This window comes from Saccopteryx leptura, chromosome 13 (assembly GCF_036850995.1).
Source record: "Saccopteryx leptura isolate mSacLep1 chromosome 13, mSacLep1_pri_phased_curated, whole genome shotgun sequence".
In the NCBI taxonomy this organism is placed as follows: domain Eukaryota; kingdom Metazoa; phylum Chordata; class Mammalia; order Chiroptera; family Emballonuridae; genus Saccopteryx; species Saccopteryx leptura.
In genome coordinates this window covers 9,028,737-9,041,343 of record NC_089515.1, presented here as the reverse complement: position 1 = coordinate 9,041,343, position 12,607 = coordinate 9,028,737, and the positions used below count along the sequence as shown (strand labels likewise).

The window sequence follows — 12,607 nt, the reverse complement described above, 5'->3', positions numbered from 1 at the left end:
TTTTGTCTGGAAAGGTCTTTTTCTAACTCAGAGGTGGGCTCTGCAGAAGTCTTGGAGAGGTGACCACGTCAAAGTGCATGAGCAATGAGACACAAGGGTCCCCAAGAATCAGGTCACGGGCCAGTCTGCTGTAGGACCCTGTCCACGAGGCACTCGCTTGTAATTACAAACTAACTGGAACCTCCCTACGTGGCCGCTAAGTCAAGAGCCACACATACCCAGTCATCCACTGGGGGTTCACAAATACTACTCTACCCCCACATACCTGCACACACCAGCCATCCTCCCTGTCTCCCTCCCCACAAAGTGGGTACCACTGCCTTTACCTTCCACGTAACAAAACTGCCAAGGGAAGTGAGGAGACCCCACCTGGTCAGCACACCAAGGACGCCTCCACATTTGCACCTGGGTCTCCCCATGCACTGGGCTGGGAACAGCACATTAGAATGACAGCTATCTAAGCCTTTCTCTATTTGCGCCCTTCGGATTAAAATGTCATGTAGTGGAATTTGTTGGACCATAGCCAGACCATGTGCAAATTGATTTTATTGCATAAGCCTGTGGCTGATCTTTAAAAAAAAAATTTTTTTTTAAACCAAAGAAACAGTGCTAGTGGTGACTCTTACTTAGCACATGGCGTTCCAGAATCCCCCATCGCTTCACAGACACCTACCTACATCTTCACATGAAAAAGATAAGGATTGCAGAGCCCCAGAGAAGTCATTCATTTGCCCCAACATCACCACCCAGATAGGCTGAGCAAAGAACCCAGAAGATGAAACACCTAAATTTTGTGGGCAGACGGTTGCAACGCTGGGATCCCTTCGAACGTCACCAGAAGCCCTCACGCTTTGGCTGACACAGCATTCCAGTAACGAGCCACTGTGAGCCTCCTGGTCAGGCAGGGAAGGCAGCCGGATACCACAGGACTTGCTCAGGGCTGGCAGGGATGAAGATCTGGTTTAAACCTGGCCAGCCCCAACCATGGGAGAAGAAAGAGGTAAAGCCCATGCACACCTTCCCAAGAGACTTTGCGGTGTGAAGGGAGCTGTCCTTTGGGCTGGATACGCCAGCCAAGCTCACAAACCAGGCCTCCTTGGACCTGTCAAATATTGGGGTGGTTTACCCCTTCCACAGAGAAGTGACATTGAGGGACCCATTCATTCTCTGGCTCCGTGTTCCACTTCCCGCGCCATGTGTTTGCGTGTTCAAAGATAAATATTTACAGTGGGCCTAAATATTTATTCTTAGAAACAAAGGTACTATAAAATCTTAAATGTCATTAAGCCAGATCGACAGGAATTTCAAACCACGTCCTCTCTCTTAAACATGCTTGTTTCTAATAAATCTTTTCACAAGCAAACATTGTGTGTGTAATACCAAATCACGATGCCCTGTGAACAATGGGCGCTTTCATACCGCCCGACATCTCTGGCCCGCGCCAGCCTTCGGCAGGGAGTTGAGTCACTGGGGCAACCCTGGCAGGGCCCACTACAGAGCCGCAGCCTTGTTTTACTTGTGGCCAACATGCTGCTGAGCTCCAGTTATTAAGTTACTGCTATCCGCACTATTAAAAAGAAACAACAACAACAAAAAAGACCACAAAAAACTTGCGATCAATGGTTTAATGTTATTGCATTTGCAAATTACTGCATGCCTAAGGTCGCCCACTTGCAGTCTTGAATTCATTCTTCCAAATTTTCTCACCTTCGACAAAATAGCCTCTGAACCAGCCCCGCCACTCCCTCCAGCCCTTTCTCACGTTGGGCACAGAAACTGTAAGCGGGATCCCTCTGTAATCGAAACCTTACACCATCTTCCAAAACTTATTACAGCTGGCTTCGGTATAAAATGAAACCTTAGAGAATGTTATTTAAAATGTTTTTAAAAAGTCAGTAGGCCTCATGTTTCGTTTCTCGACATCAGGCTTTGATTTCCGTTGCAACCTTATTCTCTGCCCCGAACATCTTGGAAAGGGTCCCGGGGGCCAGCGCCTGCACGCACGGCGCGCCTCTTCCCAAATCCTTCCGTGACCACTCTCGCTTGGTGTCTGTCAGCCCATTCAGAACAGTGATCAGAGGTAGGGGATGCTGACAACGCCTGGCCTCCTGTTCTAACTTCCGAAAAACTGGGGTGAACACCGGGTGCAGCCGGCAAGTGGGGGAGCTGGCTCCGTGGCAGGTCCTGCAGGGATGGGCGGAGCAGGCGGCCCCCACGGCCGGTCCCCGTGGGCGATGGGCAGTGACAGGCGGGGCACAAAGGCCCTCTGACAGCTAATGTGCTTCCCAGAACGTCACAAGGCCCTGGGCAAGTCGAACCCCTCAGGTTTTCAATGCTTCGGGGCAAGCAAGCGTATAAAAAGATTGGTCAATGAATCATGAGAGAATATAACCCAGGGCTTGTTCACCTCTTGTTCCTCAATGTAGTAACCGAACAAACAGACAAAAAAATCACATCTTCTCCACCAGGATTTACAGTCTTAGGCAAGGTTCTCTTCCGGCACGTTTAACTCTCCAATGTCTTCTTCTGACAGGGAAGTGAAATAAACACCTGGCAAGCAGGAAAGCTGACGACCACGTCACCTGTGTCCTGACTGCAAATTTTCAAAATACATACTCTGAGCCCACAGGTTGCGGCTGTACGGCCCGTGGACCAGAGGGGAGGGGAGCCTTTCAAACAGGGATGCTGAGGTCCCTGTGTGGACCGAATGGGAAGCAGCCCGAAGGGTGCAGCTGCTGCGAGGGGACAGTTGGCTGGGCGGCTGGAATGAGGTTCCTCCGAATAAACACATAGTAAACACAGACTGAAGTGCTGAGAAAAATCCCCCCCCCCACGTTCCGCCTCCCTCACTCCCTCTTGTCAAGGGCTCCAGATGAATCCACGCTTCTATGACAGAAGGCCCAGCTGCTACGAGTCTAGATATCAAGACTGACTCTCTCTCAAGTCCTGCTGAGAGAGAAGAGGGACAGAGAGAGGGACAGAGACAGACAGAGACAGAGCAAATGCCTGGGTGATGAGAAACATAAATCTTTGTTGACTATTGAAACTTTTTAACAGGGCAGCCCTCCTCTGGACATGATGTTTGCTCACAAGAGAGCCACAACTTTTGCTCCGACATAGCCAAGGCCATAAACAACGCCCACTGAGCGGAGAGGCCTCGTGGCTACAGGCTGGGTAACTACACCTCCCCGGGGTCAGAGGGAGAACTGGGTTCTTAAATTATACCTGTAAACTAATCAAGCCCAGGGTTGCTGCCGCTTTCCCGGCACTCGGTGGGTCTTCTGTTTCTCCCCAAAAAGTTAAGCGGCATTGGTCACAAAGAACCATTTCAAAGCAGCTCTGTCTGACAGAAAAACATCATGAGACTCAAATCACACCGAGTGCCGGGTATTGATCGGGTAACAGCCAGTGAGGGCCCTGCTCTTGGGCACTCATTCATTTAAGGAGTGTAGAGAACCTTGCCGGCCCGGTCTTTAAATTAAAATAAAAATTTAATTACCCTTCCTCTAAAATGGCAGTTTCTTAGCAACTCCAGGGGGCTGAATAGACAAAGAACACAGCGATTTGGAAGACAAGTGAGAACAACCAAGATTTCTTTTTCTAAAGCCCAGCCCGGCTTTTTCTTTTTTTTAACTCAAGAGTAGGCGGTGGTTGCTTTTGTTGCATAAAAATGCGCTAAACAAGTTAGCATGAAGCATGGTTATTAGGGGGAGGCCCATCTAAGCCCTCTGAAGTTGGAGGAGCCCAATAACCTGCTAAAGACCTCATGCTAATTACAATTAGTGGAATGAGTTCATTGGCTTGTCGAGACTCTGCCTAATGCACTCAAACCAGACAGGCTAAATCTAGCTGGCTTCTGAGTTTTGCTTTTTCCCTAAGCTTCCTCCAGCCTCTAGAGCCTGGCACAAAAGGAGGCCAGTACTACAGACGATCAGGAGAAAAAGGCAAGGTTAGGACACAGGTTGGAGAAGGAGCCTTACGATATCAGCAAGAGTCGAAGTAGCATCACTGAGAAGTTGGCTTGTCCTCTTGTGGAACGGGGGAGAGGATTGCGGTGCCGAGCACCAGGAATTTTTTTTTCTTTCCTTTAACTTATTTTTTAAGGGGGGAAAAAAAGCATTTTTGTAGAAGATACTTGGTTTGCTAGTCTTTCTCTGTCCTAAGCTTTGCCTCATCTTCCTCCCGCCTGGACGCCTGACTCTGGAAAGTCTTATGGAGTTGGGCTGGGAATCCAGCTTCCTCCAAACACAAGTGTTTCAGCACAGACGGCAGAGTCTGTGTGTGGGGAACAGGCTTGTCCGGGGCAGGCCTGCGTGTCTGCCCTCCAGCGCCGAAGTCCCTGGGTGACTTACGGAGGCTGTCCGGGGCAGGCCTGCGTGTCTACCCTCCAGCGCCGAAGTCCCTGGGTGACTTACGGAGGCTGCACCGTGCGAAATGCTCAAAGCAAAACACCACGAATTCCTTTGTGCTTGCTCGATGAGGCCGGGCGGCCAGGGAACCCAGGCAGGGAGGCCAAGAGCCTCCCCATAATTAACATCCTAGGCTTCCACTATTTGGCTGGGGGTTGAATGGCTTCTACCAGCTGGGTGTCAATTTAGGTCTTTTGGGGCAAATTACAGGGAACAGGGCCGTGGGTTATTCACACCCCCCAAATGTTGTCTGCAATACCCACAAATGCCTCTCCTTTTGTTAAGAGGGGACCCTTGGCTTGGGGAGGATGAAAAGTGGGATTGGACAGTGATGATCGCTGCGCAAACCGTGTGACTGTCCTCAGCGCCACTGAGCTCAAGGTAGGTCGAAACACGGTCAGCAGGGTCCCTTTTACATGATGTCCATTCCACCATAACAGGAAAAGAGAAGGAGACCTGGCAAAAGTGACAATTTCACAGAGGGAACAGGACACATTCCTAGGGTTATGAAAAGCCTGCCCTCCCAATTAGTTAAGTATATTTACCTTGCCCAGCTTACTAAGTGAGAGAGAGCTTTTCTCTCTCCTGACACAAGGTCCCTCCCTACATTGTGCTTGGCTTTCACTGATGTAAAACTCAGACGTCAGCGGCCCCCGCCCCCTCCCGAGGAGATGGGGTAAACACAGCTGAGGGCGGTCACGCTGGGAGCCACGTCCGGACCGCCACCTGCCACGGGGCGCAACATCCTTCAGGAATGCACTGTTATCAGCAGCGTCTGCAGACCTGGGTGTCCTTCGTGGGAAGAGCAGGCTGTAAATGTTAAAAAAAAAAAAAAAAAAAAAAAAAAAAACAGTCCAGGAATTAAGCATGCCTTCTAAGTGAACAAGGCTGTACTCCAAATTAAGAGGCTCTTCTCTCAAACGGTTTGCAAAGAAGCTAAAACATAAATAAATAAAAACCAAACCCCCTGGGGAGTCAGTCTCCAAAGGCAAGCAGGGCACAGAAGGAAGCTCTTTAGTTTGCAAATGTTTCGCTGGTATCTATGAAAACACAATCCATCCGTCCACCTCTAGAAATGGGTCCTAGGAAAAACAGTCATCCAGATGCCCAACAAAGAGGTGGCACTACAGCCTCTTCTGTAACTGGAAAACTAAAGATGTACACAACCCAAGTACCCACCAACAGGGGGATGACTGAATAAATTATCCTGTGCCCAGGACAGAGCAGCCCACGGGCCACTAGTCAGAGCGGAGTACAGACCCGGAAAGATGCCCATGGTTCATAACGTCGACGGGTCTCACCAACTCCTTTTCAATGAGTCTTATTTCTAGAGGAAGTTGGGAAAATCCATCATGCTCATCTCTCGGATGCTTTCTCTGCTCCTGGGGTGGTTTGAGCAGAAGCAAAAGCTTTCAGCCCATCTGAGCAAACAACCGAGAAAAAAAAAAAAAGTGCCTCCCTTTGGTCGGATCCGCATGAGAACGTGTCACAATAAAACTGCATGTTGTTTCTTCGAGGTGAACTCAGACACTGAAAATAAGAGTGGTTCTGGGTAGCCCCTGCTGTGGGCATCACCTAAAAAGAAGAGCTTCAAACGAGCCCGCCGGCTGGTTCACAAAAGGCTGCGACCTGAACACAGCTTCTCTCTGCCCATGCCAGACAGACGCCTCAAGCCAGTCTGCAGGCCCGCCCGCTCCCCACTGGACGTTCGGTGATGCTGTCATACACAGCATGGTTTTCTTTTGGCCAAAAATTAAAATGTAAAGGACTAAATCCTCACCTCCTCTCTCTCTCTCAGCCCAGCGAATACACTAAATCTAACAACATAAGAACTTCCTTTTTCAAATAGAAGTAAAATCCCAAAAAAATCCTTCCAGAATAATAGCCAACGCCTGTCTCCCAAAGATCACGTTCACCCGTGACAGGAGGAGACGGAGTCTGGGGCACAATCTGACCTTTTGATGTGTACCTTTATTTGGGCTAGACAGAATTCCTACAGGCCTTATTTGAGAGAATCTTATAAGGGAGAAAGAAAAAAAAAATCATATCAAGATCCAGGTGTCACCAGCCCTAATCACCGCCTTATCTATGTGGCAGTTAGGGGTCTTCTGCGCTGGGACACGGGAACCCCAAGAGGGACAAAGCCTGCGTTCCATTCAGCTATCACGTCACCCTCTAGTCTGAGTACAGGGCGCTCCCTACATAGATAATCTAATATTCCAATACCCTGAACACAGACACCTCCTGCTCCAGTGCTCGCTCGGTTTTCTCTCTCCAAATCAAGGCCATGATGTTCTCACCTCTTCGCCTCTGTCTTCCCAGAACAGAAAAACTTCCCCATGGCAACATCCATTCCCCACCTCCCTCCTGCACTGGACCTCAGTGAAAGATGACAGTGACTCTAGAAGCTACCTGCCCTCGAAGGTGGGGCTACATCTCATTACAAAACTGGTCCATTTCTGTCTTCCCTGCTCCTTGACTGTGAAATTAAACCAAAGACAAAGTAGGTGAAGGCAAGAGCGGGGCGTTCTAAGGGAGGGAATCCCGTAAAAACGCTCTGGTGGATGAATGGCTGGAAAAGGAGAATATGACGGTGTTTCTACATTCACGTCTTAATGAGAATGGGCACAATACACCCCAAGTGAGCTCTTCCGCTTTATAAAGGTGACTGTTAATGGAAACTGTACGGATAAGAGTTTAGAGAGAAACACTGACAATGTCTCGCTTTCAAATTTGCAATATGTTCATTCAATTTAAAAAATTGGAAAAAAAATTGCAATAGGTTAAGAACCACAAAATTCCAAATATAAGTAACTCATTCAACTTTTTTTCCCTATTATTCCCATTCAGCACACAGCAACAGACATCTCGCTACGTGGTAGCTCATTACTGGGCACCGTGACTGCCGTCAATGAAGTCACGTCTGCATGCCAAGCTGACTCGGCCAGGCTCTGAAAGCAGCAGCATTCTCTGTCCTCTGTCCAGTCCCCACCTGCATCACCTCCAGGTATGGGGACCAGACCCTCTTCTTACGAAATGCTGTAAGACATTAACTGGCCTGCCACACTGCCACTTCCTCTCTGCCCATGCCACAGACTCAATGTCAAAGATCAAACAAATACGAGCCCTCTGCCCAGCCACCTGAGCCAGGCTCCCTTCCAGAATAGAAAGCAACAGATGAAGCTTCCTTCCTCAACTGTGGGGCAGAGGGCGACTGGTGTTTGCAAACAACGGGGTTAAAATGCTGACACTGCGAAGTTCTAACGTGCCCCGTCCACACTGGCGGGCGTGGTGCCCGCGCCAACCCCAGGAGCGGGCACCCACAGGCACCGCCTGCTCTCAGCGCCTTCTGGCTGGTACCGCTCTGCAGGAAGGCACTTACTTGCTGGTCAGTGCATTTGGGGCGATGCCGCTGCCCAGTGACCAGCTTTGGCCCCCTGGAATCTCGCTTCTGAAACAGGAATGGGAAACTGTTCAGTAGCAACCAGAAGCTCATTAAAACAGTAGCTACCAAAGGAAGCTTTGTGATCTCTGGAAGAGAGGAGAGGGGAGGAACAGCCCCTCTGTTAACCAGGGCTGGGCTATATATGCCTGTGTCTCAGCCTAGAGGTCGGAGAGGTCTGAGACCACCCAAGGAGAGCAGCTAACGACCACGTGGTATTATTATTTATTTATTTATTTTTTAATTCTTTTTTTCTTTTTTTTTCATTTTTCTGAAGCTGGAAACAGGGAGAGACAGTCAGACAGACTCCCGCATGCGCCCGACCGGGATCCACCCGGCACGCCCACCAGGGGCGACGCTCTGCCCACCAGGGGGCGATGCTCTGCCCATCCTGGGCGTCGCCATGTTGCGACCAGAGCCACTCTAGCGCCTGAGGCAGAGGCCACAGAGCCATCCCCAGCGCCCGGGCCATCTTTGCTCCAATGGAGCCTTGGCTGCGGGAGGGGAAGAGATAGAGAGGAAAGTGCGGCGGAGGGGTGGAGAAGCAAATGGGCGCTTCTCCTGTGTGCCCTGGCCAGGAATCGAACCCGGGTCCTCCGCACGCTAGGCCGATGCTCTACCACTGAGCCAACCGGCCAGGGCCAACGTGGTATTATTATTTACAAGCACTGCTCTCCTACCCAACCCCCCTAAAGGGCTACAAAAGTCTGTCATCACCCCCATTTAACAGATGAGAGAACTGAGGCTCAGAGGTCCCATGACGTCCAAGGCCACAGAGCTAGCAAAGGATGGGATGAGAATCTGAACTGTCCCCCTTGGTCCCCTGCACCGGAACGTCCAAGGGCACTACCCAGCAGCAAGGACGGAGACCCTTGAGGGTAGATGAGAGAGCATCATCAGAAAGAAGAGGAGGAAATGGATGCTGGAGCCACAAAAGCGGCACCAGGACTTTGCTTCCTGCACAATCCCGGCTCCAGTTCCACAGTGACGTGTTCGCTAAACACCCACTGTACCCAGGCGTTCGCTGTGACCCATCACCTGGCATGGCACCGCAACCCATTCTCCACGGCGGGGTTTATGCCTCCCTGCAGCTAGATTTCACAACGCTGGAGCTGGCGTGCAGAACCAGTTTCAGGATAAACATCAAGTCTTAACTCAGAGCAAGAAGTGGGAAAGAATGATTTGGCAGCAAGAGCATGAACATGGAAAATCAAACGAGGCCTGGCCAGGAAGCCTGTAGGTCAAGATGCTCAAGTTCAGAACCCCGAGGGGGCTCCGTGGAGCTGAGGCCTGGCGAGTGTGAAGGAAACGCAGCAGCTTTGCAACGTAAGGTGAGGGTCAGGCATCCGAGGCACGGACATCTCCGGTGCAGGGGGCAGTGCAGATCTCTGCTGCCGACAGTCACCCTCATCACAGAGACACCAGAGCTCTGTCTAGAAGTCGTGGTGTGACGGACTTTGGGCCAGAGAGGGGTCTTCCAGAGGGAGCAAGAGAGCGGAGTGACCGTGACTTTGACAGCTTCGGGAACAAACCAACCGATTAATTAACAAGGCCACCATTTCTTCATCGACTTAAATGCTACTTTGTTCCAAAGCCAAAAAAGAGTCAAAAATTCAAACTAGGGGCGTGTGGCTGGAGGACGCTAACTTGCTCCATCCCTTCCTTCTGCTCGGAGCTCACACTGCAGCCTTTGTCTTCCCAGGCCGGGGGCTGCCCCAAGCAGTAAACAATTTACGCAATTGCTCCCTCTCCGACCGCGGATGGGCTGCCAGCAGCTCAGTGCCAGGTGTCAACCCCACAGTCAGGCTTATCAGTCAGGGGCTGGAACAGAGACACCTCCCTCCTCCCCGACACACACCTGAGGGGCGTCTGCGCCGGGAAGGGGGCCCTCCTGCTTTCGGGCCGCGTCCCATTATGTCCGGAGCTGAGTTACAGAGGATTCACATCAGGGGCCAGTCGACAGCGCCATGCTGGTCTGCTGCTGCTGAGCAAGTCCAGGCTGGCGAGGAGACCCGAGTGATCTCCATGCAGCCAGAGGGCTGCCGGCCCCTGAGACACTGTCGGCTGCTTACAGCTCTTGTCCCAGCAGGGCAGGATGCATTTCTAGGAAGCCAGACTGACAACGCACAACTAGTCACAGCAAACCCAGAGGCACCGTCCCCACGCCCTGTGCTCTGTCCCCCAAAAGATGCAATGTCAGGTGAAAAGCTCCCAAGTTATTTTGGTCTCCGGGAATGCAGAATGGATCACACACACACACACACACACACAGTTCATAATCCAAAGCCAAAGATTCCATATGAGCAAGAAGAAGCAACTGGTCTTTTGAACACTTTTATCTCCCCCACCTCTCTCACTTCTTGTTTTATTTTTTTGGCAACAAAGAGCTGAGCATGGGGTAGAGGTTAAGAGCAGACCTTTTTAGAGTCTGGCTGCCGCAGCCGATGCTGGTCCCCACCACAGTCAACCCAAAACACAGACATCAGCCTTCGGTCCACTGAGCCACAGTCAAGGGTCTGAGAAAACCCAGCGGGAGGCCCTGGCTCTGAGGTTCCTTCATGTCCTTAGCAAACTGCCTATCTGCCACATCCCCAAACCTGAGTTCCCCCAACTGTAAAGGGGGTGACAGGCGGAGACGGAGGCCAACTCAATGAACTTGGCGCTCTCAAAACCTATGTGCCTCCCCTCTCAGTCCAGCAACCGGATCAGCCCTGGGGCAGCCCTGGCAACAGCGCTGACCAATGGTGGAAACCGCCACGGGCACGTGAGTGTGGGCCGCTGGCCGCTGCTGTGGGTCCCAACGCAGCATTGGGTTTGTTTCAATGAACTTCACATTGAGTCTAAGAAAAGTTATTCAAGGTGAATGGTGTCACATGGTACCAGATATAATAGTGGTGATCACTTCATAAGTTACATACATAGGTGTGTAAAACTATGCGGTACACCTGAAGCGTATATAATATCGTATGTTCATTTGGAAGGGAAGATGCCGGCATCTGCTGCTGGCCACCTGGGTGCCAACTTGGTGTTTTCATCTGCTAACACAACTGATTCCTCATAACCATGGTAGTGGGTTGAGCTATGCCCCCCAAAAGGTAAGTTCATGTCCTAAACCCTGCAACCTGCAAATGTAACCCTATTAGAAAACAAGGTCCCCATAATTAAGGATCTCTGGGTACATTCATCCTGGATTTGGGGTGGGCCCTAAAGCCAATGACAGGTGTCCTTAAAGAGAAAGGTGTAGGCAGCTTTGGGACAAACAGAGAGGGGAGGTCACAGGGAGGCAGAGGCAGAGATGGAAGCGAGGCGTCCACAAGCCAGGGACTGACATCAGGCACCAGGCCCCGGGGAGAGGCCTGTGCGGCCTCTCCCTCAAGAATCTCCAGGAGGAACCAACCCCGTGGGCACCTTCAGATTTCTGGCTTCCAAAATCGAAAACTTCTGTTGTTTTAGGCCTTCCAGCTTGCGATCACTTGTTGGAGCAGTCCCGAGGATCCTGACCACAACCACCCCAGGACAGAGGGAAGCAGGGCCATCCCAACTTTCCTGATGAGGAAAGAGAGGCTCAGAAACGCCTAGTGTCCGATTCACATGGTGGCCCAGGGTGTGGGCTGACAGACCTGCTCCTCTCTCCACGATACCAGGCTGGCTGGCTTTTTCCAACATGAGCGAGCCCCAGCGCCTTCCCTTCGGAGACAGGAGGATCATGAGACCGAAAGTTAAATGACTTATCCCAGGTTGCGGCCTCTTGGTGGCAGGTCCCTGGTCGGAATCCAGCGCTCTGGCCTCGTTCACTGACAGACGAGAGCAAAGACCTAGCACCAGAAGGGAGCCAGTTTTATGACTGCCACAATGACTGCAAGGAGGAGCTTCACGCTCATTTTCCTCCGGCGAGAAACCGGCTAAAAAGCAACAGTGTTGATCTTAATGAGGCTCAGGCGAGGCTCCTAAAAGGGGATCCCACAAACACGAAAGCCATTCCCTCACACACAACAATGGTGTCCTGTTTAATTCCCGAACACAAGAATGTCACTTAAATTACACGGCTCTTAACGTGAAAGCGCATGTGGGAATGCCTTGCCGAGGAAGAATGTCAATAAAAAAGATCTCGCCCATTTGGACGCTTCGTCGTATCTGAACCGCAAGCCTGCGTATCATAGCAACGCAAATAAATCCTCGGAGAGGACGAGCTTTCCGCTGCTGCGGTCCGATTTTCTGTGAAACAGAGACGTGCCCGAGAAGCTGTGATCACACAGCCATATATTAAACTGGGACCGGTGGGCCACCAGCCATTCATTGTTCAAGCCTGAATCGCCTTTGTGTCTTCTTGCTGAGATGTTCAGAGTGACTGGCTGCCAATCCTGTAAGCCGGCGTGAGACGTGTTAGCTGACTCACTGCTTATTTTATTAGCGCTTCTCAAAGCAATTACTAGGGTTTTGAGCAAAGATGAGAGTATTTCGCACCTCCATCTTTCCTGAAAATGTCTCCTACTCAACTGACTCTTGGCTTCTATTTATAAAGAGGGTTCAAGGCTCGGAAAATTATGAGGATTGAGCTTTAATGGATATTCCCAACCAGCATTGTGTCATTATTGGCCCACGTTGAGCTGGGCACGCTCCCAACTTTGTGACATAATCAGGCCTTTCTCTGCGTTACCCCATACACTCGACGCTCCCTGTGCATTACACCACTGAATCATACGCTCTTTTCAACAAGACCGACTGCCGGGGGATTAACATTAGACAGCACAATTCC

At 50.9% G+C, this 12,607-nt stretch overlaps 1 protein-coding gene across 12 annotated transcripts in view; it reads right to left on the bottom strand.

Moving 5' to 3' along the window:
* Positions 1–12,607, bottom strand: part of FGFR2 (fibroblast growth factor receptor 2) — a 103,250-nt gene that overhangs the window by 38,850 nt on the left and 51,793 nt on the right. The gene's annotated exons all lie outside the window — the stretch shown is intronic.